The 24,965-nt window shown below is 42.8% G+C and overlaps 1 long non-coding RNA gene across 2 annotated transcripts in view; it reads right to left on the reverse strand.

Moving 5' to 3' along the window:
* The window catches only part of LOC311435833, a 129,422-nt gene that overhangs the window by 84,265 nt on the left and 20,192 nt on the right, over window positions 1–24,965 (reverse strand). Inside the window, exon 2 of one of the 2 annotated variants that reach the window (XR_014692429.1) lies at window positions 5,980–6,299. The exons of the other annotated variant lie outside the window; for it this stretch is intronic. This is a non-coding gene — a long non-coding RNA (uncharacterized lncRNA). The remainder of the gene's footprint in view (window positions 1–5,979; window positions 6,300–24,965) is intronic. 2 annotated transcript variants of the gene reach the window in all.

A 24,965-nucleotide genomic window follows, 5' to 3' on the forward strand; every position in this document is an offset into this window, starting at 1 on the left:
AGGCATAGTGAGCTCTTTGCAAAAATCAGCAGTTTGGTCTCCTATCAGCTGCAATGCTTGGTTATAAGTATTTCCTTTTCCATTTTACTCCAGGTTAGGGCACCAAGCACCGCTTTGCTCAGTTTAGATGTTGATGTTTAGCTTCAGTGAGGGAAAAGCAAAAGCATGCCACTTGAACTACTGGAGTGAAACCTGGCCTTGTGTCCCACTACAAATTCAAAAGGAGAAATTTAGCAACAATCTAAATCCAAGCTGCCCAAGTCTTCTCTTTTCCCTAAAGCATCTTGGTTTCTCACCTCTTCTGTCAGCACTAACAACCAAGCAGAGAGCTCAGCGAGCTTCCTGAGCTCAGACCTGCCTGTGATCCCAGCTCCAGGTTAGTTTTCCAGTCCGATCATTCTTTCTTCAGTAGCTCGCCAGTGGCCACATGGGTATGGGGGCTCCCCTAGGGTGGAACATATTAGCAGGTTCAGAAAAAGGGGAGCCTTGACAGAGAACAGCTCAGATTCCTGTTGGGCAACAGCCCTCTTGTTGTTGAAGCTGTTCTGCTATGTGTAAGCTGTTCCTGGGACAGAAGGACTCAGTAGCACAGGAGTAAGTGGGAGTCCTTAGCATTGAGGAAGGACCACAGAACCACTTGGTGTTTCAACACGGAGTACAGAGCAGGCAGGACATCTGGGCTATCACATAGCCAGAGGTGGGACACCAGCTTCAAGGTGGTTTTTAACCAGGCAGATGCACCCCTCACAGTCTAACATTAAAAAAAAAAAAAAAAGGGTCCATCTCTGCTACCACACCTGGCTTTAGGAACAGTGCCATTGCCCAAAATACATGTTCAGAGGAAGCCATCCATTACTAGCTCTTTCCCACTGGCTGAGACAGCATTTTCCAAATTATGCAAAGGAAGGAAGAGAAATTGCCAGAGACTTTGTATCAGGTGACAATCCACAAAGAGCAGAGGTGAGTGACCCTGGGAGCACACTGCTGATGGATATGCACATGGACGTTTATGTGTGTGCATGGCCAGGGCTGTGCTCTGCTCTGCCACAGTCATTTCCAAAGCATTTGAGCACTGCCTGTTGTGCCTGCTTTGAGCCCGTGGACTCTTAAAGCCCAGCCTAGCAGTGTGCAATGCAAGGAGCAGTGCATTCACCAGATTTTACAAATAATGCAATGCATGCCTCGCACCTTCGCTTGAAAGATATCTAAGTGCCTGATAAATATGCATGAACCAATCCCCGGTGTTGTGCCAGAGATATTCTGTAGACTGTGCTGAGGCATGTTCCCAAGCGTGAGGATCTGCAGAGGCAATTCACAGTAAAGAAGCATTATTATTGCCTGTTCTTCCCAGTTCACCTTGAGAAAGGGGACATAAATACTGTGATGGTAGCTCTGTCTGGACTGTACAGGCAAAGCTGCCGGCCTCAGAACAGCACAGTAAAGGACGAAGCATTTAGATGCATCTCCCAGGTTTTATTATCTCCTGTGAAGACACAGCCCATCACTTTTTCGCATGTACAATGCCCTCTATTGCTCCTCAAAGTATGCTAAATCACATTGCTGCCTCTGTTGATTAGTAGAGACATCATATGAGAGCTTGTACTCAACACGCTGCTGCACAAACCCAGAATTATAAACAAAACAAGCTTCCAAATCATGACATCAAGCAGTTTAGCACCTACCTATCCAGCCAGCTCCCTGCCTCTGCAGTTAGAAAGTGTTGAACAGGGCAGAGCTCTGAATCTGGAGAGTCTGACATTGCAATCAAATAGGAAAAGATCCGTTCCGTGGCAAGGCAGTCAAGTGTGTGAGCCTGGCAGGAGAGGATTAAACAAGATTGGGGTGTAAATTTACATTAGTTGGAAGTATAAATCAGGCCTGAGACACATTAGGCAGACAGTAGGCCTGTAAATAATGACACATGCACAATAAACAGACTCTTGGCAGGAGGCTGCCCTTAGGACACAATGGTAGAGGCTCCTGAGATTTGATGAAGGAACACAAAATAACCAAAAAGGGAAGGGAAATGCTATCAGTCTCCGGCGTGTATAAAACAGGGTACTAAACAAATCAGAATAACCTTGAGGCATGCAGGCCTCCCGGATCTTTCTCAGCTTCGCAGCTGCCCACGTTCCACTTGCAAAGCCGTAAACAATGAAATGAAGGCTCTGAAGCACTTCAACAACAAAGTGGCTTCCAGGTATCCTATCAGCAAGAGCAGCTTCCAGTGTTTATCACAGAGATAGAACTGCAAAAACGTTGCTCAGGCTTAATCGCATTGGCCACTATAAGATCAAAAACAAAACCAGTCTCCTCTACGCCTCTACTTCAGTAAGTTGACTGATTTTCTTTACATTTTTGAGTCCTTTTTGGAGGTGGAGAGAACTAGAACCATTCTAATTAGTAGTTAGTCAAAACACTGCTATCTAGGATACTAGGGCATGGATATGACATTTACATAAATAAGACACTTTTTACTTTTCTCCAGAGATTTGTATGTGGTTTTTCTTCTTATCCTCTCCAAACTCGAGATGATGATCACAAGGCTTATTTGGTCAGCACTGTTGAGGAAGGAGGCTTTTGACTGGTTTGGGAATAACTTCTAGGCCACGGTTTTGTCACTGAGGGACAAAAAGCAGGTGATGTTTCTGTGTGCATGCAAGACTTCCATTGCAGACCCATGCTCTGATGAGAAAGTGAAGAGGAATGAAAGGATGCCTGTACAAGAACGAAACAGACAGCCAAAAAGCACTAGAAATATTTGTGTTTACTCATATTTTGGCCCAGCCTGTCCTGTATGGCATGACTGCCCTCCCAGTCAGGAGAGCACTTTACACACTGGCTCTGTCTGTCCGTCTATCCTGCCTGCTGCAGGCTGGGGAGGGGAGCTCGGCACAACTCAGGCCTCCTGGACTCACTGGGAGGAGGGGACAAGAGGAGGGTGCTGCTGGTTTCTGTCACCAAGGCCAGTGGCTTTCACCCCTGGTAGCATAAAACTTGTCCAGTGTTACTTTTCCCCATCCAAAAACTACATCACTTTGTGAATCTTGGCCACTTCCCCCAGGAGGCAGGGAGAGGACTTGTATTGCCAAGCCAGCGTTCATCTGCTGAGACCCAGGCTGTTTGTCCTTTGCCTCCTACCCTCTGCATCACTGGCAATGAACCTCCTCATCTCGGCAACTCTCCAAGCAAAGCTGCAGCCAGCACCAGCCTTGGTCTATGCACAACTCGTGTGCAATCAGAGGCTGAGATCTGGAGGAGGTCAGCACGCTCAAGCAGCCCATGTAAATATAAGTGCTCATCAATCCTCATATAAAGCAACAGGGATTAAGCTGGAGTTGCTGCTTTATCTCTAATCCTCACCGTCTCCCATGCTGAGGCTGACTGTCGTAGCCAACTGCAGTCTGTACATACTTTGTGAAAACAGACCTCCACTGCTTGCTGAGCTCTACCGATCCAGTCTGTCTCTCTTCCTTTTCAGCTTCCCACCACCTCCCACCATGTACTAATACCCCTTCATAATAATCCAGAAAACTTCCTCCGTCTTGCTCTTTGGCATGCTTTCTGGAGCACTAAGGGCCACAGAACAGCCTTGCTGTCTCAGTTTCTGTGCCTCGCACTACAGCATTCCCAAGCAGCTACCTAGGAAGTTCTGCTCAGCTTCCGAGGTCTTGGTCTGAAGCATGCCTGAGTGCCGACTTTTCTAAATCTATCTACTGACTACATGCGACTGTCAAATTTCAAGAGCTGCTAAGCGGGCCAAATAAAGGCAATTTATCTTGGAAAAAAGAGCAAAAGGCATGCCCCTGACACTGTGGCATCCCATTGCGAAATCGCAAGCATGGAAACACCAAAGAAACTCAGCAAAAACTCTGGAAGGTTTTTACTTTTTTTTTTTTAATGTAATGTGGACAAAACAACAATTTTCTCTATCTTAATTCCTGGAAATGACTGAGCTAATCTAGGCAAATCTTTCCCAAATACATCAATCTGAAATGGATACTTGACCCAGGAAATACCTACTAAAATGGTTCAAGACTGGCAAAGTAAAAATAAAAATTAAAAAAAATAAAAATAAAAAGTAAAAAAAAATGGGTACATCTAAACTTTGCTAGGAGAGACCTACCTGTACTATACATGTGTATGTACACAAAGTATAAACACAAGAGAGAATAATTCATTTTTCAATAGCAGGCATCATCCTGCTCTGGCACCATTTAGTTTCTTTAGTTTGTCTGGCATCCAAATTACCTCCTGGGGTAGCCAGAAAGGTTGGAGCACATCCAGGTTTCACCCCCACTGGCTGTCAGGATGCTCACGAAGATGTGTACTCAGAGGTAAGGCGTGCTGCCAATGCCCACAACTTAGAAGTAGCTGGAGTGCCCCAAAAGCTAGGAGGATGGACAGTCTTGAAAAACAGAGAGGGTTAACACTCTGTTGGATTTCTTTAAAGTCAGGCAGAAAAGTAACACTTTTCTCTAGGACAGTAATAGCTTCTGGGGCAAAGATAACACATTGCCTTATACCCAAAACTTCCCAGGCACTGTAATTAACAATAGGCCTCTGACAAGCTATCTAAGCTGTATCCAGCTGTATCCCAAATGTGAAACACTTGCACAAGTGAAAATTCAATTAGAGACTCTTTTACTCCCGTCCAGAATCAACATGATGCCCCACAAATCGGGACCTGGAGCCATGGCAGCTATGTGCCTGTGGAGTCCCCACTACACTCTTCTTTCCCATTTCCCTTAAAAAATCCTAAAGAAGACAGGTTTATAACTGGTATGACTGGTGTGAGTGTTTAAGATAGAGATTTTGAGTGGTGGAGAGATCCTCCCTGCTGTCCTCCTCCCACAGATTTCACACTTGTCCTTTCTTCATGAGGTGTTGCCCTGGGCATACAGAGGGTGACCCCACACTCGGAGGTGAAAGTTTTGCTGCACTCCCAGAGATGCCTCCTTCTCGCACCCAGCTGAGGTTGTGTAGAGCCAGAAGAAAAGGAAAGACCGAGCTTTTCAGCATGCTGGCAGATTGCATACCTAACTGCTTGCAGCTTAAGCAGCAAGTCACCCCTTGGAGATAACGGGCAGGCTGGCAGCAGGAGGCAGTGGAGTAATCCACGTGTGCACGTGTTTCAAACTGCATCCGAGTCCTCATGCAGTTGGTTATTAACATAGTTTTCAGCAGAGCTGGACTGGGGATTGCTCTCTTTAGCAGTCCTGTAGTGACAGAAAATCAGTATTTCCAAGGAAAGTGGGCATTCGGCTTTGATACTTGTTAAATGCCACAACAGCTAGTGGAAATAAGAAAGCAAAATGCCCAGTCAGGGAAAAAGGGAGCTTGAACTGGAGTTACCCCCTCAAATTCATATCTCCACTGACAGAAGGGCTTGTGTGCTTTCCAAAGACTCCCATGCATTCGCTCTCAAATCTTCCTCACCTTGTGTGTACTTGTGCACTACACAAATTTATAGATCTGTTTTTCTCCTATTTATTTGGTTTAGCATCCCATTTCTAAAGAGCAGCTTCACCGTGCATAATGCAGCAGCTGCCAATAAGTCATTAGTATAGACAGCCTTGTTTTCCACAGGGAAGTGTGTGTAGTCAGAAAGAAACGAAGCATCTAAAAATAATGCCCTTAACACTCTACATGCAGCTGGTTTTCTCCAATTTTCCACTGGCCCGCTGCTGTATGCTGATGACAGTGTAAGAGGAGATCAGAGAGCCAGCTCAGTACTTTTCCATGGAAGGACGAAATCTCTAAGAATAACAATTTATCAGAGAAGCTGTGTCTGTTTGACCTGGCTCATTTTCAGAGATTAGAAACCAAATAGCTCACAATGTATTGTGTTGACTTTGGGGGGGGTTCTTATCTAAGAACTGATTTTCGTGTTTCATCAGTTCTCAGGGGGGGAAAGAATGCACATCTGTCTTCCAAAGTGGATCAGTGAGAGGATAATAACAAATAATGATAACTTACCCATGTGGAGTGCCTTTCATCTTAAAGGATCCCAGAAATGGCTACGGTTTGTTGTCCAGTCCTGAACTGCTGAAGTCACGCTGATTTCAGTGAGAGCAGAAGCACTAAGACAGGGCAGTATCTCTGCAGCCCTGCAGGTAGCTGGCCAGCCTGCGTAAAGCTCCATGTATATCACTGGGGAGATAAGTGTTTCGGAGCTGACAAGCTATATGCACACTCCTGGTTCCCTGGGGACAAGAGACCTTATGCAGAAGTAACCCCCAGCCCTGGTCTTCCACACTGCCGGGGAGCAGGCTGGTTGAAGGGAGTGGTAGACGACCCTGTTGTGATGGAGGAGACAGTCATGAAAAGAGTCTGAAAAAACAGATCATTGCAGAAACTGATGGGCTCAGTATCATGATCTCACCTATAGAAAGAGTCATTGCATCTCTGGCTACACCTGTACTAGCAAACGGCATAGTGGCAAGGCTCACGTATTGACCCTGAGGTCAACTGGCACAGACTGGCCACATCTGTGCTACTAAATACTCTTAGCCTACAAATCAGGGTGGACACATTCAAGTTGTCTGTTGGGGATGGTCCTTGCACTGAGGAAGTTAACCCCCTGTGCTGCAAATATTTAGGTGGCTGCCCCCCTGCCACCACCACCCTAGGAACTATTAAATTATTACCTTAAGAATTGAAGAGTAGGTTCAATCAAGTTGATGTGCCTGGGCCCAGGCCCCTTATTTCAGTAGCCCTAATTTTACTAATATAGAGATAACTAGTGGCTTCAACAAAGCAGTGTCTCATTTGTTTCTGGAGTGGCCTATCGCCAAAGATGTGGCCACGCATAAAGTCAGGGATGAGCTGGAAAAGGCTAAAACTCCTTCCAGGTTTTACTGGGCAAAGACCTGCTCCCATGAAAAGACAACAAAATGGAAATGAAGCAGCCAAGGATGCTTGTGGAGTACACTGCTGACATGAAAAAGCAAAATCTTTGACCCAGCAAGACCCTCAGCACATACAATTGAGTGATCGGATGCAGCCAACTACGGTTTATGAAGGGCAAGCCCTGCCTGACCAACCTGATCTTCTTCTACAACAAGATGACCTACTTGGTAGATGAAGAAAAGGCTGTGGATGTTGTTTATTTGAATTTTAGTGAAATATATGACACTGTTCCCTGTAGTATTTTGGAGAAACTGGCTGTTCATGGCTTAGGACAGATAGGACTGGTAGGACACAAGGAAATGTCATCAAATTGCACCAGGGCAGGTTTAGATTGGATATCAGGAAGGATTTCTTTCCAGAGAGGGTGATCAAGCATTGGAGCAGGCTGCCCAGGGAAGTGGTGGAGTCCTCACCCCTGGAGGTATTTAAGGGACGTCTGGACCTGGTACTAAGGGACATGGTTTAGTGACGGGACTCAGTAGGTCAGGTTGATGGTTGGATCTTGAAGGTGTTTTGCAAGCTAGATGATTCCATGATTCTAAGTCAGATTCCACTGTTGGTTACCTGTGTGCACTCAAAAGCATTTCCCTCCACTGCCTCCTTCACACCATACAAAAACATTTGTATTAATCTAATGAGGTATACATTCCAGCTCTTTCTCAACTTAAGCCTTCATTACTTTGATGACTCAGAAATACCAGGTGCAACTTCAAAGGAATGATTTCAGTAGGTTGTTAAGATATGATCTCCATATTAGCTCTCAAGGATACACACATTAAAAATATAACGGCAAACGATGAAAGTATCAACACATCGTTTGAGTGTGTGGAAAAGCTCCACAAATTCTCAACAGAGAACTGAAATAAAACCACCTGATGTTACTGATGAAGAATAACAACATCAGGATTCCCTGGGAGGAGGCTTGCTGAAGTCCCCAGCCAGCCTAAGGGGCAGGGGAAAGGTCTTTCCCATCTCAGTGGACATCTGTCAAACAAAATGGGATACATTTTCAAGGACTGTGCCAAATTTAGACGTTGTGTACTCCTGCTTGGCTGTCATGACCACTCTGGAGGTCACGCAAAAAGAAATATTTCTCACAGCACAAACCAAAGTGAAGCGAATTGCGTAGCAACCTACTCTTTCAAGTATAGTACAAGCTTCTCCATTCCTTCCAGGAAAATCCTGTCTACGTGCTATGATGCCACATCCCATCTCGAGTGCTAAATTTGTCCAACACACAACATCTGGGATATTCACATGCACATGAAGAGCCCTGTCCTGCAACACAGTGGGAGGAGCCATGTGGAACCACACTTGCTCCGAATGTTTGCCAGGCAAAATAGCACTGGACGCTATATATAAAAATGTGCAATTTAGAGGCCCTAATCTGCTCCTTCTTAAGGCAATGGCAAACTTTCCACTGTCTGCTGCAACATTTGATCCTTCAGGAGACCCTCAGAAGAAGCAGCAGTGAGGCTCTGTTGTTGTGTTGGCAGCTGAAGCTCACGCCATGGTGGCAATGCATAAAACAGGTGGCCAACACTCATGCACACAGCTGCAAACACCTAGAGATGGAAACCCCAGTGAGAATTGCAAATATATTTATTCTTTGTTAAATACTTACGGCTCATATCATGAAGTCTGCAAAGGATTTTACTGCTGCCCATGAGGGATATGGCTACTTCCTCATCTAGCAGTCTTTTTCCAGATGTTTCTGTGATACTTTTCTATACACTTTCTTTCCAATAATCTTGTTTTAGAATCCAATCCCCAAAAGAACTCAAAAAAACATCGTACTATGCTTGAGCACAAGTCTTAGACCACAGCATAGCCAAGATACACTCAGGCACGAATCAAGGCTGTATGGCAGAGCAGGTAAATATTGCTCAAGTCAGTCTCAAGAATATTTCTTCCTTTACAAATGTCTTTCAGACAGCAGTTTCACATATTTTCTGTTAGCCTCTGCTCATTCATAAAAACAGAGCATGCTGCAGAGGTCATTCTCATAGCATGGTATGAACCCTGGTGGTTCAGAAAGTAGAAGTACCTAAAGGTAAAGGTTAAGAGTTCCTTAAGGTGCTCTCAGACCCCTACCACATTGTTGGTGTTTTGCCACTTGTTTTGGCCTCCACAGGGTCTGCTCCCTATATCCCAGCCCAAAGTCCAGTGAAACTAATGGAAAATTTCTGAAGCTGATGTCTGCTCCAGAAGGGATGCAAAGTGATCTAAACTAAGAGTGGGCAGGCTGGAGGGCTATGTACTTTGAAAAAAGTGGTTCTTAGCACATTTGGGCTTGACCATTACTTTGTTCCGTTTTAAAATTAGATCAGCCAAAAAAAAAAAAAAAAAGTGTTTTACAATCAAACAATAGTTATTTTGTTCTTTCATGTTCCAGTATTTTATAACCAATATTTATGGCCCTGAAGGCAACTCTATCTTAAAGATCTATCTTCATAGATCATGGTTTCTGGGAGAGAAATAGAAAATAAAATAATAATAATAACTTTGATGTCCTATGGCCTAAAGCAGAATTCTTCATAAGATACACTCCACTACAAAGAAAGGAGCCTTCTGCATCTCAGGAAACTATGAATGAATATACAGCTTTTAACATACAATAAAACTGTTGTTGATTGCAGAAATAGTCCCACAGTTTGTGATGTGTGTCTGAGTGCATAGGACAGCCACAGAACACTGCATGATAAGGCCTAAACTGCCAAGCAAGGAACTTCATTTATAGCATAATACGCCAATCTTCTCATGAAATTCCCCAAATATTAAACAGGATACACTGTGTTTGCCTGGTTGTGAGCGTGCAGGAGAATGAGGAGAGAAGAAATTCTCCTTTTGCAGGGTTTTCTCCCAGATGTACTACTCTAAAGGCTGGTAAAGCAGAAACATTGCCACCCTTCAGCACAGATGGCAGGTCCTCCTGAAACACCATTGCTACCAAACTGCAGAGCTGAGAAAATCATTATGTTTCCCCACACCTCCACGTCTCTGGCAAATAGCCTTGGGTGTTTGGGCTGTGCACTCGTTCAGCCAGGGACTGCTTCCTCCAAAGTGTTTGTACAACGCTTGGCACACCAGGATCTCCAGACACTCTCGCAACACAGCAAGCGATAAGAATCACCATCATGCCTAAAGCCTGCCAAGGCAGCTTCTGGGGTTGTATCCAGGAGCCACAGTTGTGTAATGCCTCCACGTTTAAGTGTTATGACTTGAAATTTCCATTCAGAGCACGTTAGGCAGCATTTGGGGGTGAAACAAGAAGTACCAAATTAGATTACACTTGGAAGCTCCTAAGTAGGACACAGAGAGAAATCTGAACTTTCACCTTCACTCTGAGCTCATGATGTGCAAGCGCTTGCCTTCTTACTCCAAATTTTTCTGTCATCTTAGTTCACACATGGAATTGGGGTCGTCTGTAGACATGAGGTTCTACTTTTACATCTACAGTTACCAAACTCAGCCTTCACATAGAGAAAAGACATCTCTACACTGCAAAAGAGAATGCTGCCATTTGCTTGTATTTCACTTCTTTCCAGGCAGATCCATCTACAGCGCCTGGATTTCAAACACATACCTGGGGAGGTGTCTCTTCACATCTCCCAGAAAGGGAAAGCTGAGAAGGCTCTAAAGTTTTCTGACACTGTAGGAGCACCTTTATTCCCAAAACAGCCTTTCCCCTGGCTTGCAAAAGCACCGTCACCAAAACCCTCCCTCACTTCCCTGTTCCTTATCCCTGATTCAAACAGGGAAGAGGTCAGCAGCACACAGCTTATTTGGTCTGGCAGTGTAGTCCATAAGAAAAGCATCAATATCCTGTTTGGGACAGAAGACAGGTCATTCTTCTGCCACAGCACTTAAAGCTAATAGAAAAAAAAAAAAAACATATAGTAAATGCAGTAAGTGTAATCCCCAAATGAGGGATGCTTTGTTTGAAATATTTCTTTGGTGATTACGAAGAGCAGGACTAAATATAGCCTCAGTACAGAAATGAAGGTGGTATATTCTCTCACTCTGTCTCCAAGAATCTGGAAGACTGGGGAATAAATAAAAAAAGTTTGAAAAGGGAGTGAAAAAGTCCCTGACTCCCCACGAATCTGTCCCAGAATTGGCACAATAAAAGTATATTTTAAAAGCAACATTGTTTACAAGCAGTGTATAAATGGAAAAGAAGTCAAAAATCTCACAGAAAGAGATGTTGACAAGGCATCTAACCAGTCTGGGTCTGTAGACATGTTTTTGCTCTAATTGTTTAACAGAGACAAATACATAAAAATCACCTGATTTCTTAACTGGGCAGTAGAAAAACTACTTGGCCTAAATCTATAACCCTAAGCAGGATGTAATTTCTCTTGAGGACAATCTAGTGGAGCAGCCTGAGTCTCCTTTGCTATTTGCAAGGCCCATGATGTTTATTTGCAGGACTACTACCCTCAGATTAAATACTTCAGAGATTTTCGCCCCATCCTCACTATGAAAAGCTGTGCCAGAGCCTAGCAATCATGTGCAACTCTGTAATAATGCATTGGCAAATTCACAATGGAAGCAAACCATTTCAATTGGGAATCAGATTTCATTTTTAAGCATCCAAGAACTTATTCATCCAGAAGAAAAAGAAACAAATTTCTCCAAAATTAGGAATCTGCTTACTAAATAAGAAATAGCATAGAACTGGTAGAAAATACCCTTAATTGAAGAAAATGTGGTGGAATAGTCTACTATTAGCTTTGCATTATTGTTGGGTACAAGAGAGAGAGAGGTTTTGGAAATTAATTTGTCTAAATGTCATTTTCAGCTATGTGTGTGCAACCCTAGCGAGATGGATATCGCAGGGATATGCTGTAGGGCAAGATTTAGGCAACCCAGATCATCTCTTAAAGGTGATGTCAACCTAATGTGTACATAATTTCAGTCATATGCACATCACTGGTAGGACAAATTTCTGCATTAGAATACCACTATAGGCAAAAAAGTCAGGAATAAACACAGAGATTCATCTGTCTTCTATCAGATAAGTCTCAAGAAAGAGAAAAGATGGCTTTGTTGAATACTGGGTTAAAAATAGAGATGAAAAAATTGGCACCAATATAATCTTAGAAAGTTACTAATGGCCACTTAAATAAGGCAGAGGTAGATGAATTATCTTTTTCTTGAGCAAATATCAGAAGGACCTGAAGACAGTATCCTAAAGTACATGGCTTTCTCTTGGACAAGCAGTTCAGTGGGACAGGTATATGCAAAATGCTGACTGCAGACTTTCTTTTTTAAGGTGAAGGAAGATGCTAAGGCTTGGCTATGCCTTTTGTCCAATTCCAATTGATTGACAAGTGACAAATTGAGAGATAATTTGAATGAAGTGACAGAGTTTGTATTCTAAGAAAAAAAAGGAAACATGAGAGCAGCAGAAAAGGAATAATAGATCTCAGGAGAGCAAGCTTCACTAGTCAAGCAAGTGGCTGGTAGAGTCTTCTGGGAAGATAATTGGGGATTGCTGTGAGTTAGCAAAGGATACTGTATTGAATGTGCAGTGGCAAACCACAAGAGAAGGTTTCTATTTCAAAAGAAATGTCTTGATGCCACCTATGAGCCTGCAATGCAGAGATCCTCAGTGACCAGAATATCAAAAAGAGCTTGTGCAAATAATGAAAGCAAAAGCACATAACCAAGTGAAGTGGAACAGCATAAAGCACATATGAATAAAAATGAGTAGCAAGTGACAAAGGATATAAAGGCAATAAGAAATAAATTAGAAGAGTAAAAGTAGTACTTTTCCATGCAGAAAAGGAAAAGAGATGCCAGAGATGTAAAATATATGAAAACCTGCTGCTTTCAGTATTCACAAAAAATGTTAACTATGACTTAGTATTAAACATTGAAATAGCAAGGTAGGCCACAGTGTAGAAAACACAGGTGAAAAATATTTGGATAAATTAAGAATGTTCAAATCATCAGGGTCTGAGGAAATCCTCCCTCACATGATAAGCAACCAGCTGCAGTAATCTGAGAGTCTAGTGATCGCCTTGAATGGCTGGTAGATGGAGAACACAGTATTTGTCTTTCAAAAAAGGATGAGTGAATTACACACCAATCAGCTAAACTGGGTTCTCTGAAATCCAGAAACTCTTATTTAATAGAACTACCATTTTCCAAGTACCTAGAGACTACAACAATTATGCTGGACTCGTCAAGAACAAATTGTGTTGAACTAATATAATTCCCTCCTTGTAAAGGATGACAGACACAATGGTTGGGGGACATAATAATACAAGGCATTGTTTGGCTGCTGGGCGCTGTCTCACATTCTTCTCAACAAGCAGAGGTGGTATGGTTTAGGTCTAACTCTGGGTCTGCTGGGGAGGAAGCCCCAGGAATCCTCCAGACCTTGCCATGGCATGGGTTGTGACAAGGCATGAGAGAACTGTCTGCTGCATGCTGTGATGCTGAATCCAAACTTGCTCAGGGGTGCTGTTGAAGTCCACAGTCCTCTGACTCTGACCTCATGGAAACACTCCTTTTTTATAAAAAAAAAAAATAAATGAAAACACGGCAGAGGCAATATTATAGGACGGTTCATATAATAGGAATATTACAGGAAGGAGTTAGGTCCTGGACCTGCATACTATGGGGACTGGAATGTCCTTTCCTAGATGTATCCACCTGCAACAGCTGGATTCAACTGCTTCAACTGGGTTTAAAATCTCCTTTGCTTAAGGAAGGAGAGCAGAATGGGGAGTAAAGATGATGAGAATATAATTATTTATATATTCCCTGTTGCAGAACAAGGAGGAGACTAAAACATCTCTCAAGATGTGCTTCAAGATTCCCACCTTTTCTGTAGTTTTTCCTCTAGTGTTATGGAGCCACTTCAACTTTCTATAGCTAAGTATTTATCACCCACACGGAGTGGTCTCTGTGTTCCTCTTCGCATTGCATTGGCTCAGGTTACTCTCAGCAACTGACCAGAGCCAGACAAGCAGTTGAGTTAGAAGACAGGCAGCCTTCTAGGTCCTTACACGGCCTTGCTTCTGCAGCAGGGGAGCTGGGAATTACTTAAAGAAGGCTTGAAGGGAAGCGGTGAGACACTATAAGGGCTTGAAGGGAAGTGGAGAAAGATACCATGAAAGTGAGAAAGAAAGATTCTGACTATGCCAAGAGAAGCATGGGGCTCTTAGCCAAAAGGAAGAGGGGCTAAAGGAGGAATGATGATGCTGTGGCATGAGGATGGCTTGTGAGAGACAAAAATGCCAGAAATGATAGAGAATTCAAGGGGATGGGTAAGGAAGACTGCCAGCAGACACACATTCCTGGGGACAGAATATTTTTGGAAACTTTATTTAGCTATTCACATAAAGTTTCCTTTTTTTTCCTCTCATACATACAGAAAAATACACGTGGTGCACACATAACAATCTTATCCAACCTTTTCATGTTAATAAATACATGCAGCTAATTTCATATATCACAATGCTCCCAAAAAATACCTGAATTATGTTTTTTTTACCCAATCCATTTTCACTCAAAGGGTAATAGCAACACAGAATATCTTAAAGCATTCCAGTTTGAAGCTGGTCTCTCTGGGCATACCATATGGTTAATGGACAGAGAGAGGTTGCTACAAGAGGAAATTGAGAGCAAAAGTCTGATTTATATGTCCAGAATCATGCTGTGGAGCAGGTTTTCTCTCTGGATTACACAGACAGCCTAGGAGTCAGCCTTCTGAATTAGATACCTAAAATTAGTGCAAGTATGAAATTATGTGTTTCAATACAACAATGTGATCGGTTTAAGAACCCACTTGGAAGTTCAGGTGGTTTTAATATAGAAAATACATGTGTTAAATAAAAATATTTTTTAATACATCTACATTCTTCCACAGATTTTTTCAAACTCTCAACATGAAACTGTAACCCCTCCACAAAATATTTTCTAGTTTTCTACAATCAAAAAATATAACTCTAAAAATTCAGCTAGTCAGATGACAGCTAGCCACTTGTTTAAGTTCAGATTGCCATACACAAGAAGATTTTCAGTTCTCAGTTTTCCTAATATAAAACATAAAAATATAATTAAACCCAGATATTTTAACCAAGGAAATTTCCATTTTGACTAACATGATGGTACTCATTTAAAAGGAGGAGAAAAAAAAAAAAAAGTATTTCAGGTTAAAAATTCCACTGAAAAAGCACTCTGAAGAGGTTTCTACTGCAGGCAATGGTGCAGTATAAATATCCAAACTGGACAGGAGAGGAAGAAGTAGATGCTTTGTTTTGGCAATGTACTGAAGCATGAGCATACTCTGACCATACAAGTAGTTCTGCTGAGAACACACACTGCAGGACATTGTAGTTATACTAGCTAATCATAATATAAAAAGTCCTGGCACAAACACCTTTCTGTTTGCTGTCCTTGGAAATTGTCAATTAACGTGTTTAAAATGCTGGTTTGGCTTACAGTTTCAGGCTGGCTCGTCTGGCAGCCACTTACTCATCTAAGATGCTGAATCTTCTTTAAGACCTGAGAAGAGGATAAGCATAGATTTATTCTGTCATTTAATGACACACTTTCTTAAGACAGATTAATCTGCTGAATGAATGAGGAGCCTTCTGTAAAAAATGCACATTTAGTTTACTGGATAGACAAACCCAGCTAACATTTGGAGAGCATTAAGAAGGTCAATTAATTGCTTTGCAATGGGAATTCGTAACCAATTCGTTGGTGAAAAATAACTTTATTGTCATGATGGAAGACCAAATTAGGATAATTCACATAATTTTCATCAGTAAAGATGTTTTGAGTCTGAATAGAGATGTTTGTGTAGTTAGTAAGAACATCATGTGCATATAAATAGGCAAAGTTTCAGCAATTCTAACTTTAGTTCTCGAATAATAAAATCTACGTAGCTACTTGGTTAAAGGTATTTTTAGATAAGTTAGTCCCATTCTGTATTCTGCTGTATTTCACATGAACTATGACTACTGCAGGCAGAAAGGCCAGTCCAGCTCCGGATTAATCAGTAATACAAAAGAGATGAAAATACTACAGAGCTAGTCGTTGCAATTTGTTAAAGTCAGTACAGAGGCTTAGGGGTGTTGCCAAAAGTGCATGTTGTTTCACTCCCATTTAATTATATTAGATATATATCTTATAAATATATATCTTACCTTATCAACTATAATTGATATATATCACATCAGTTATAATATAATTGCCCACACAATTATGGTGTAGTCAGTCATATGGACATATAATAACATGCTAAGGTATCCTGAAGACCCACAAATCAATCTGATGTCAATGTGAGCCTTTAGGTTACCAACACGGTGCCTAGCTACACAGGTACTTGAACCTACAGCACTCAACACTGCAGATGTTTAAGGTTTGGGTGCTGGTCTCCACAGCAGGATCCCAGCATTGGGCTAGGCAGCCAGGCTCTTTACAGGGTGCTTAGGGATCTGCCCTTACAAAAGGATTCACAAGAGTTCATTCAATGGATAACAGATGCTCTAGATGGCTCAGAGGAAATGCCAAGGACATACATTCAAATCCTACATCCAACCCCAAGGCTCAGATGCCTTATTCCAGGCTGTATGAAGTACTTGCCTCCAAACCACTCCACTCTCTGACTCCTTCACTATACTGAAATGCCTCAGCATTTTCTTTTAGAAAGGGCAGGTCTAAGTCACCCCCTTCTTGCACAGGGTCCTACTGTCATCCCAGACAGTGTGAGGAACAGATGGAGCTTTCATCATGGGATCTGGGGCCTGTTCCTCCTTTCTGGTGAGATTCTGACCTACCTCTCCCACATGAGCATACTAGCTACCAGGCACTGTTTCCCCAGCCATGTGGATTGGCCTCTTGGGGGATAAGTAAATTGGTGAAACAGTGGAACTGGTTCAGCCATAGCCCAGTCCCACAGCAGAGCACTGGGATTGGTGTGAAACCCTCCTCTTCCTAACTCTGAGGTACAACAGGGCGTCCCTCCCTCTCTGCTCTTTGAAGGCTGTGGTATGGGGCTCATAACATTCAAAAAGCAAGGCTTCTTAGCTGCTGTCAGTGAAAGACAGGGTTTTGAATAGCACAGACAAAAACTATGAGAAAAATAATTCAGGATGCTCAGTAACTATTGACAATGGGATTGAGTGCACCTTCAGCAAGTTTGCCAGTGACACCAAGCTGTGTGGTGTCATTGGCACACTGGAGGGAAGGGATGCCATCCAGAGGGACCTGGGCAGGCTGAGAGGTGGGCCTGTAAAAATCTCATGAGGTTCAATAAGGCCAAGGGCAAGGTCCTGCATCTGAGCCAGGGCAGTCCCAAGCACAAACACAGGCTGGGTGGAGAATGGATTGAGAGCAGCCATGAGGAGAAGGACCTGGAGGTGTTGGTGGATGAGAAGTTTGACATGAGGTGGCAAAATGTGCTGGCAGCCCAGAAAGCCAACTGTACCTGGGCTGCATCAAAAGCAGCGTGGCCAGCAGGGTGAGGGAGGGGATTCTGCCCCTCTGCTCTGTTCTCGTGAGTTCCCACCTGGAGCTCTGCATTCAGCTCTGGGGCCCACAGCATAAGAAGGACATGGGCCTGTTAGAATAAGTCCAGAGGAGGGCCATGGGGATGATCAAGGGGCTGGAGCACCTCTCCTGTGAAGATAGGCTGAGGGAGCTGGGGTTGTTCAGCCTGGAGAAGAGAAGGCTCTGGAGAGACCTTACAGAGGCCTTCAAGTACCTAAAGGGGTCCTGCAGGAAAGCTGGGGAGGGACTCTATTAGGGAGTGCAGTGATAGGACAAGGAGTAATGGTTTTAGACTAACAGTGGGTAGATTTAGATTAGATATAAGGAAGAAATTCTTTACTATGAGTGTTGTGAGGCACTGGCACAGGTTTTCCAGAAAAGCAGTGGTTGCCCCATCCCTGGAAGTGTTCAAGGACATGCTGGATGCTCAGGTGGTGTGACCAAGGATACTGTCTACATCTTAGACCTAGCCTGAAGAGTTTGCTCAAAGCTGAACAGGTGAGTTAAGCAACCTGAAGGCTAGAAAACATAGAAAGAAATAATTCATCGCGGCCAGCAGGCTGGCATCAAATAGAAATATCTTTTTGAAATATATTGAAGGTGAAGTTACAGAATCTGAAAGGCTTCCAAATGCAGAATAACATTATAAGGTATTTTATAAAACAAACTGAGAAGAACATCTAACACACAGGACTCTGACCCCAGAAATCACTCTTCCAGGAGGCAGGATACCTGATGAAATCTGTGCTTAGGCAGGTACCTTTGTCATCTGCATAGCTTTTCTTCAGATGCTCTGCTGAAGGAGATCAGAGCATCAGGATTAGAAAATGGTTGCCCAGGAAGACACCTTCTGTAAAGAGAGGCAGGAAGGAGGAACAGCAGAGATGGAGCCCTTGGAAAGTGGGTGTCTAGATAGGTGTAGTACCTCGGGGGAATAAGGAAGAAGGGCCTAGATACAGCTGGACTGTAAGGCTAGCTGGACTGGGACAAAGAGACATCCCACAGAAAATGTGGTGGTGGATACAACTTATATGGACACAACTAGCCCAGTGGGGTCTAAAAGAGCAGACTGGTGAGTATTCATCCAAGGGTGCCTGTCTGTGCCCACAGTTCAGACTGATAGGCTCTGAATTGATGGAAGTAAGACATTCTGGGACAAGGAGCTCTTACTTCCATCCAAGGAGTTTTTAGAATTGTTTTCAGATATTACTGCAGAAGAAGCCGGTTTCTAAATTTTTAAACTATTAAGAAAACATCATCAAGCCAGAAATACCAAATAAATGAATGGCAAAGCCATGACTTAGCATTTTTAGTAAGAGTGACTTGATGTCTGAATCTCTTTCTCATGATGCCATACTCCTAGCTCTTCAATCCCTCAGCTTGCATTTCAGAGAGGAGAAAAACAACAGACTGACTGCAAACAGGAAAAAAAAAAAAAAAAAAAAAAATTAACACAGGAGTACTGATTCTTTTCTTGCTGTAGGACACACCACAGCTCTGAAAACTGGGTTAAACAACTGTATATGCTTTTAACATAAAGGAAGGCTATGCCAAAGGGCAAATGATCAATAGAATTGCATTCTCTTCTGCTTAAATGCCTAATGATGCAGTACTAAATTCTAATCCTGCTCTCACAAAATTCAGAAGCAAGTCTCTGTTTGAATGAAGCAAGAGGAAACCTTGAGAACTCAGTAAGGCTTATGTACTTGTGTTCACTGAACCTGTAAAGCAGACCCAGCAAACAAGTCGAGAAAAGTAAAGCCACATTCAGGGTTGGATTGTTTGTCCTAATTTTTACTTAGAGAGGCATAAAGAATAGCCAGAGGATTAGCCAGTTCGATGGTTAAAAGCTACAACACCCTGCCAATGTTAGTTCTCCCACTATTACTGTCTTTGCCAGCAGCCTAACGATGGGAGATTTCCTCAAATATGCTACTGTAGACTCAACCACAGTGTAAATAGTTGGGCTGCTGCTCCTCTGGGAGAGCCAGCCATGCCAAGAACTGTCAAACGGCAGCAACAACCAAGGTGGATGGCTCTCTGCTCCTTCTTGTTCACATCAGTGCTGGACAAGGTACAGGAGATTAAACAGGTCTGTTACAGGGCTACTATGCTGTTGCAGTCAAGCATTCTCCCCCTGCTTAAAACAACTGAAATGAGCAAAAACAAAATAAAACCAAATCCAGAGAACTGCATAAATATAAGTACCCTACACTTAAAAATTGTACATAAGTACAGACACAATTCCAGCAATCACAGGAAGAGAGGAGCCTTAGCTTTTGGGTAGCCAGAACCTCTTTTATCTCCTGTTCTGTCTACTCTTCAGCCTCTGTGGAAATTGTAGCAATCTTAACAGAATACTCTGAGGCTGATGACACGGTAAGAGTGTGTGGGACAGACAGAGATTCATTTACCTTCAAATCAGCCTCTTAGCATAAAGACCAATAACAGCAGTGCTTGAAGTTTTAGCTTTTCTCACGCTTAAAAGCATGACTTTAGCAGAGACTTCTCCCTGCCCAGTACTAAAAAGTGACAGCATTTCCTCCCTATTTAGCAGGCTTGAAAAGTGCCAGGTTAAGTACTCTAGAGGATGGAGTTGTCTGTGGAGCCACAAACCAAAAAGACTGATTCTCTGGCCAAGATTCCTGCTAAATCTCCATCTCCGCATGAACTCCTTATCACGAAAACAAATATTTTGTGATGCACTATTAGACAGGCACTAGCAGTTTCTTTGCCATTTAAGAAAAACTGTTTACAAATGCAACAGAAGATAAATGACCTGGTTTTCATCTCCAAGGAGGTTCCTTTATAGATCTCTATAGTTGCCTAATAGGGGCTTAAATATAGTTTACACCAACTAATTTCCATCGGATGACACAGAAGCTTTAATATACATGAGAAGCAGGTCTCCAGGTCCCTCTCCTCCCTTCCCCTCCCCCTCCCCTTTTTTTATTTGCACAAGAAAATTATTACTTTAATGTTTTCTTGCAGTAAACACCAAGGACAATAATGTAAATAGACAGGGCAGTAGGAGAGTACTTAGGGAAGATGTAGCAAACTCATTGTTTGCAGTGATTCTACTAAGTTCAAAAACAGGCCTAGCAATTAATTTGCTTTGATAGAATCATGTTTTTCGTTACACTGTTCCACATATTTAATTATGTACTAATCCATCTCCAAGAAATCAGAGTGAGCTAAACTAGAGAACCATTACCTAAAAACATGACCAGGAGCCAAGCATTTGAAATTCACTTATTGATACAAAACATAAGGCAGACTTCCAGCACAAGCAGTCCCTGGGGTTTAATCTTAAGATCTATAATGAAAAATCTCTTCTCTTTGCAACTGTAGTCTTTCATCTCTTCCCGGGAGGGAGCAATCATCTTCTCAAGCCCTCCCTTGTGGTCCTAATTGTCAAAAGGGAGTCTCTGTGTTGCTGAAGCTCTGTAAGGCTAATGAATTTACTGAAGTAAAGATCATATCTGACGAAGACAGACTACTGAACTACAGCAGTTTACTGATTCCCAGCAACATGTTCTGGGCAAATCACCTCCAGTCAGACCAACATCACTGGGAATTTACTGGTTAGTTTTCATGAAAGCAGAGTTTGTCACTAGCTTAAGAGACACTGTCAAGTTAAAAATATGTCAGTGTTTCATACAGGGAAGAAAGTTGCTCCTCACTGGGAACAGAAAACAGACCATTGCCCAAATCAGGGCTGGGAGATTCATTAGGGAATTGGCACGCTTTCAGAGAACAGGATGACTGTTCTCTGGCAGGTAGGATGGGGAGGGTTTCAGTTCATCAGCTAGTTGTCTGAAGCTGTTGTGGGGATGGAGTGCTGAAGTATGACTACATTGACACTGCAGACTTGCAGTGGGCCTGCTGAAGTGGTCAGGATGGTGAAGGGATGAACTCCAACAACACAGCCTCAGTTGCTGCAAGCCCAACTGTTGGCACAATTACCCTGGCAGAACTGGACTTCCCCCAAGACTTCTAGTTGCCCTTGGCAAGGGAGAGAAGCTTGTTCCTTTAATATCTAGCAGAGTTATAGCCAGCCATATTCAGATAAACCCTGAAGGAAATGTTTGATGTTCTGCAGAATTCCTTCAGGGTCAGCATTTTTCCTATCCAAGACAGTTTGGTCAAAAGGCATACATTTACAAAGCTGCACAGTCGATCCCAAGCTTTCTTTCTCATGAACTAAATCATTTTGGATGGAAATTGCAAATCTGCGTGCCATCAGGCCATCAGTACAGTATTTTCTGCCCTGCAAACCTTTTTAAGCCCAGCAAGTGTTGCCTTAGGCCAGCAGCCAGCCAGGAAACAAGCCAGTTCAAGACACTAGCACCTTCAGCAAACTCAAAGCCAGTTCTCATCACTAGTATGAGACCACAAGGAAACCAAGAGGTGAGGCTTACAGTAGCAGAGTGGAAGCAGAGAAGAGGCTGTCTCAGTCTTCAAGGCTTCAAAGAAACCTGCAGAAGTCATTGAGAAGTCTATGTGTTACTGTAGCTAGAAAAACAAAGCAGGACTTATGGCTATATTCATGCTACCACTTTGTGCTGTAATACCTGGAAAAAATTATGAATAAAGCTTTCAAGACTCAGTTTTTACTGTGTCAGTGAAAGAGGAAGCATTTAGCATTGACCGAGAAAGCCACCTGTTGTGACACACAAAGCCCATTTCCTTACATTGTTGCCCTCTCTTTGATAAAAAATGCGATAATTTTAAGTGGGCTTTGCAGGCATAGACACTTCAGACCAGATCAGTTTATGCAAGGACACAACACAGCCACTGGACTGCCACAGTTCCACCATATCCCATCACCAGCAGTTCAGCAAGGGGCAAATTCTCCTAAAGGAACATGTTTCGGAGCACCTCTGTGACTCAGGTTCCTAAAACACTTCCACCCAGGACAGAAGATGTGAAAATGTAACAGAGCACATCCATTCCAGGGTCAGAGAGTGCTTTCACACAGCAGTGTTGAGTGCAGACCTCCTAAGCCACTGACTGAAAGCCGTGAGGTTGGGATAAGCTCTGAGGACGTCAGGGAAGAGCTGCTTCAATATCCACAGAAACTAATGCAGCAAACATGGAGCTGCCAGTCAGCCAACAGTGCAGACCCACAAAGTAGTTGATTCCCTAAATCCCACACCCCCCCACTTAAAAAATGGCACTTTACAGAGGGCAGCAATGAGGCATCTCTCTGCACAGAATTCATAGCCCTAAATCCTCTCCTAATATTTGGCACTTACACCCATTCATCTGGAAATGAAAAAGACAAGAAAACTGCCAAGAATGGAAGTGTCCACATCCCATTTTCATCACTTGGTTATTGCACACCTCCAGAAGGTGGTAGCCAATGAAAGTAGCTACCTAGATCTCTATTTTAGGCCCAGGTAGCTAATACTGCTGTTATGTGGCTGAATTTAACCCTTGGTACTCAAAGAGCCTTAAAATCTGGACCTTAAAATACCAAGTTTCTCAAAAGTCAACAGAACTATGATTCCCACATCCTCACTGAAGATGGTTATTAGGGCCCAAGGTCTGCTGAACTGAACTGAAAATATTTAGTCCAAGATAAAAACTAGATTTCCCCTCTGATCAGTGTATATCTCCAGGGATACCTTCAGATATTTCATCCCATTCTAAACTACTTTTGAAAGAAATAATTCATAATTTTGGTTTGCTATCACTTTATAGCAAGGATAAGTATACAGCTTTTATACGTTTGCAGAGCTGCTGAGCAGCAGCTGGGAGGCTCAAGAGACTTAAAAAGAAATTCATTTTCTAACAGGATTGTCTGAACAAAGGTTCAGTCAGACTCGTCAGCCCACAACCTCTGAATTAGATCTGATAAATACACCAAGGTAGAGTCTAACAAAATAGCAATAGGATTTGGAAAGTGATGTTCAGCTTCTGCGATCCTGGGCTGTCTGGCAATCGGTGTCCAAGAAAACAGAAATGGAGGGTTTTCTCTGGAGTTGCTTTTATTTGTTGATAGCCCACATATAGGAAAGAGAGGCGTCAAAGAGCAAGGAAGGCCAAAATCCCCCCATCCACTGCCACACACACATTTGGAATGCAGCTCAGCAGGGAGGCTCCCAAAATCATTGTTGGAAGAACAAAGGCAAGTTTTAGATGACAGACATTTCAAACAACAGAAAAGTTTGAGGAGACCAATAAGAATAACAATTAGAATGGGAAAGGATTAAGTGGCCAACAGAAAACAACAAAAGGAAAATTAACATCTTTTCAAAAATCACAAAGCAACTTCAAAAGCAGGGTAAGAACAATGAAAACCCCAAATTATGCACAGTTTAGCAGCAAAGCTCACAAAGAAATTAAGTGACTCCTGCAGAGAAAGGGTGTGGGGAGATCTTATAAAGTTACCAAATTCCAAACAGGATAAAAAAAAATTCTCACACACATAGCCTGGTAGGCAGCCAGTACCACTCGGTGCCATGATTTTTGAAGGACAAATTCTGAAATGCATTTCTAATGTTAATAGTATTGCAAAGGGGAAAGCTAGGAAATGAAACAATATTAACAAATTCCAACTGGGGTTAGCAGGAATGGCTAGCTAGTGATACAGCAAAGCGTATCTGTGATAACACCTTGCTTTTGCGCACACATCACCTGGAAAAACTGTAACAATTTGGGATGAAAGTTTCTATGACAGGCACTAAACCAAGGTGGGATTCTCTCTGCCGTTTGTTTTAAAAATGCTTAGCCAAAATCATTGCGTTCTTTCCCAGAATGAGATTTGGAGGTGATAAATTATCACTGAAAGCAAAAAAAAAAAAAAAAATCCAATAAACTTCCCTCTGAAGAACATTATTACTCTCATATCATTGGAGAAAATGATAAAATTTTGCAGAAGCTTAAAATGTAGCCTATTTCTGTTACGGCTGCACCTTCTGCCATAAAGTCCAAGTGAATTTGGACTAATCATATATCTCACAAGAAACCACACTTCACACACCCTTAGAAGAGACTTCCTCACTTTCGGCAGCTAATGTTTCTGGCAGCACTGCTCTCTCTGAACCTGTTCCTTCCACAGCTCTTAATGCTGTTCAGGCTGTAGATAACAACAAGAAAAGCCTGCAAAAGCTGCTTTTAGCATTTCCAGGCTGGCATGAGACTGGGCACCAGACCTGAGAGCAGGAGACAGCTCTGCTGTACGCTGATGCTGCCCCTGCTGGCGTCCAACAGTAGAGTGAGTGACTCAGGAAAAAGGACTAGGGAGAAGAAAAAAGGGTACACTGACATTCAGAGGCAGTGTTTGGAGGACATATGAGAGAAATTATGACAATGAGTTGGAGCAAAGGACTGGAGCACGTCGGGAAAGGAGCTGTTTGGACTGGGAGCTGGAGCCAACATGGGGCCACAAGGCAAAGAGCTTGTGACTGGCAACCATGAGGGTGAGGGGGACAGGACCTGGACCCAGCAGGGGCAGGAGCCACTGAAGGCAACAGAAACAGTTGAAGGGGAGTCACAGGAATGGATGCGGAGCGTAGAGACGAGGAGAAAAA

This window comes from Aythya ferina (assembly GCF_964211825.1).
Source record: "Aythya ferina genome assembly, chromosome: 1".
NCBI classification, from domain to species: Eukaryota; Metazoa; Chordata; class Aves; order Anseriformes; family Anatidae; genus Aythya; species Aythya ferina.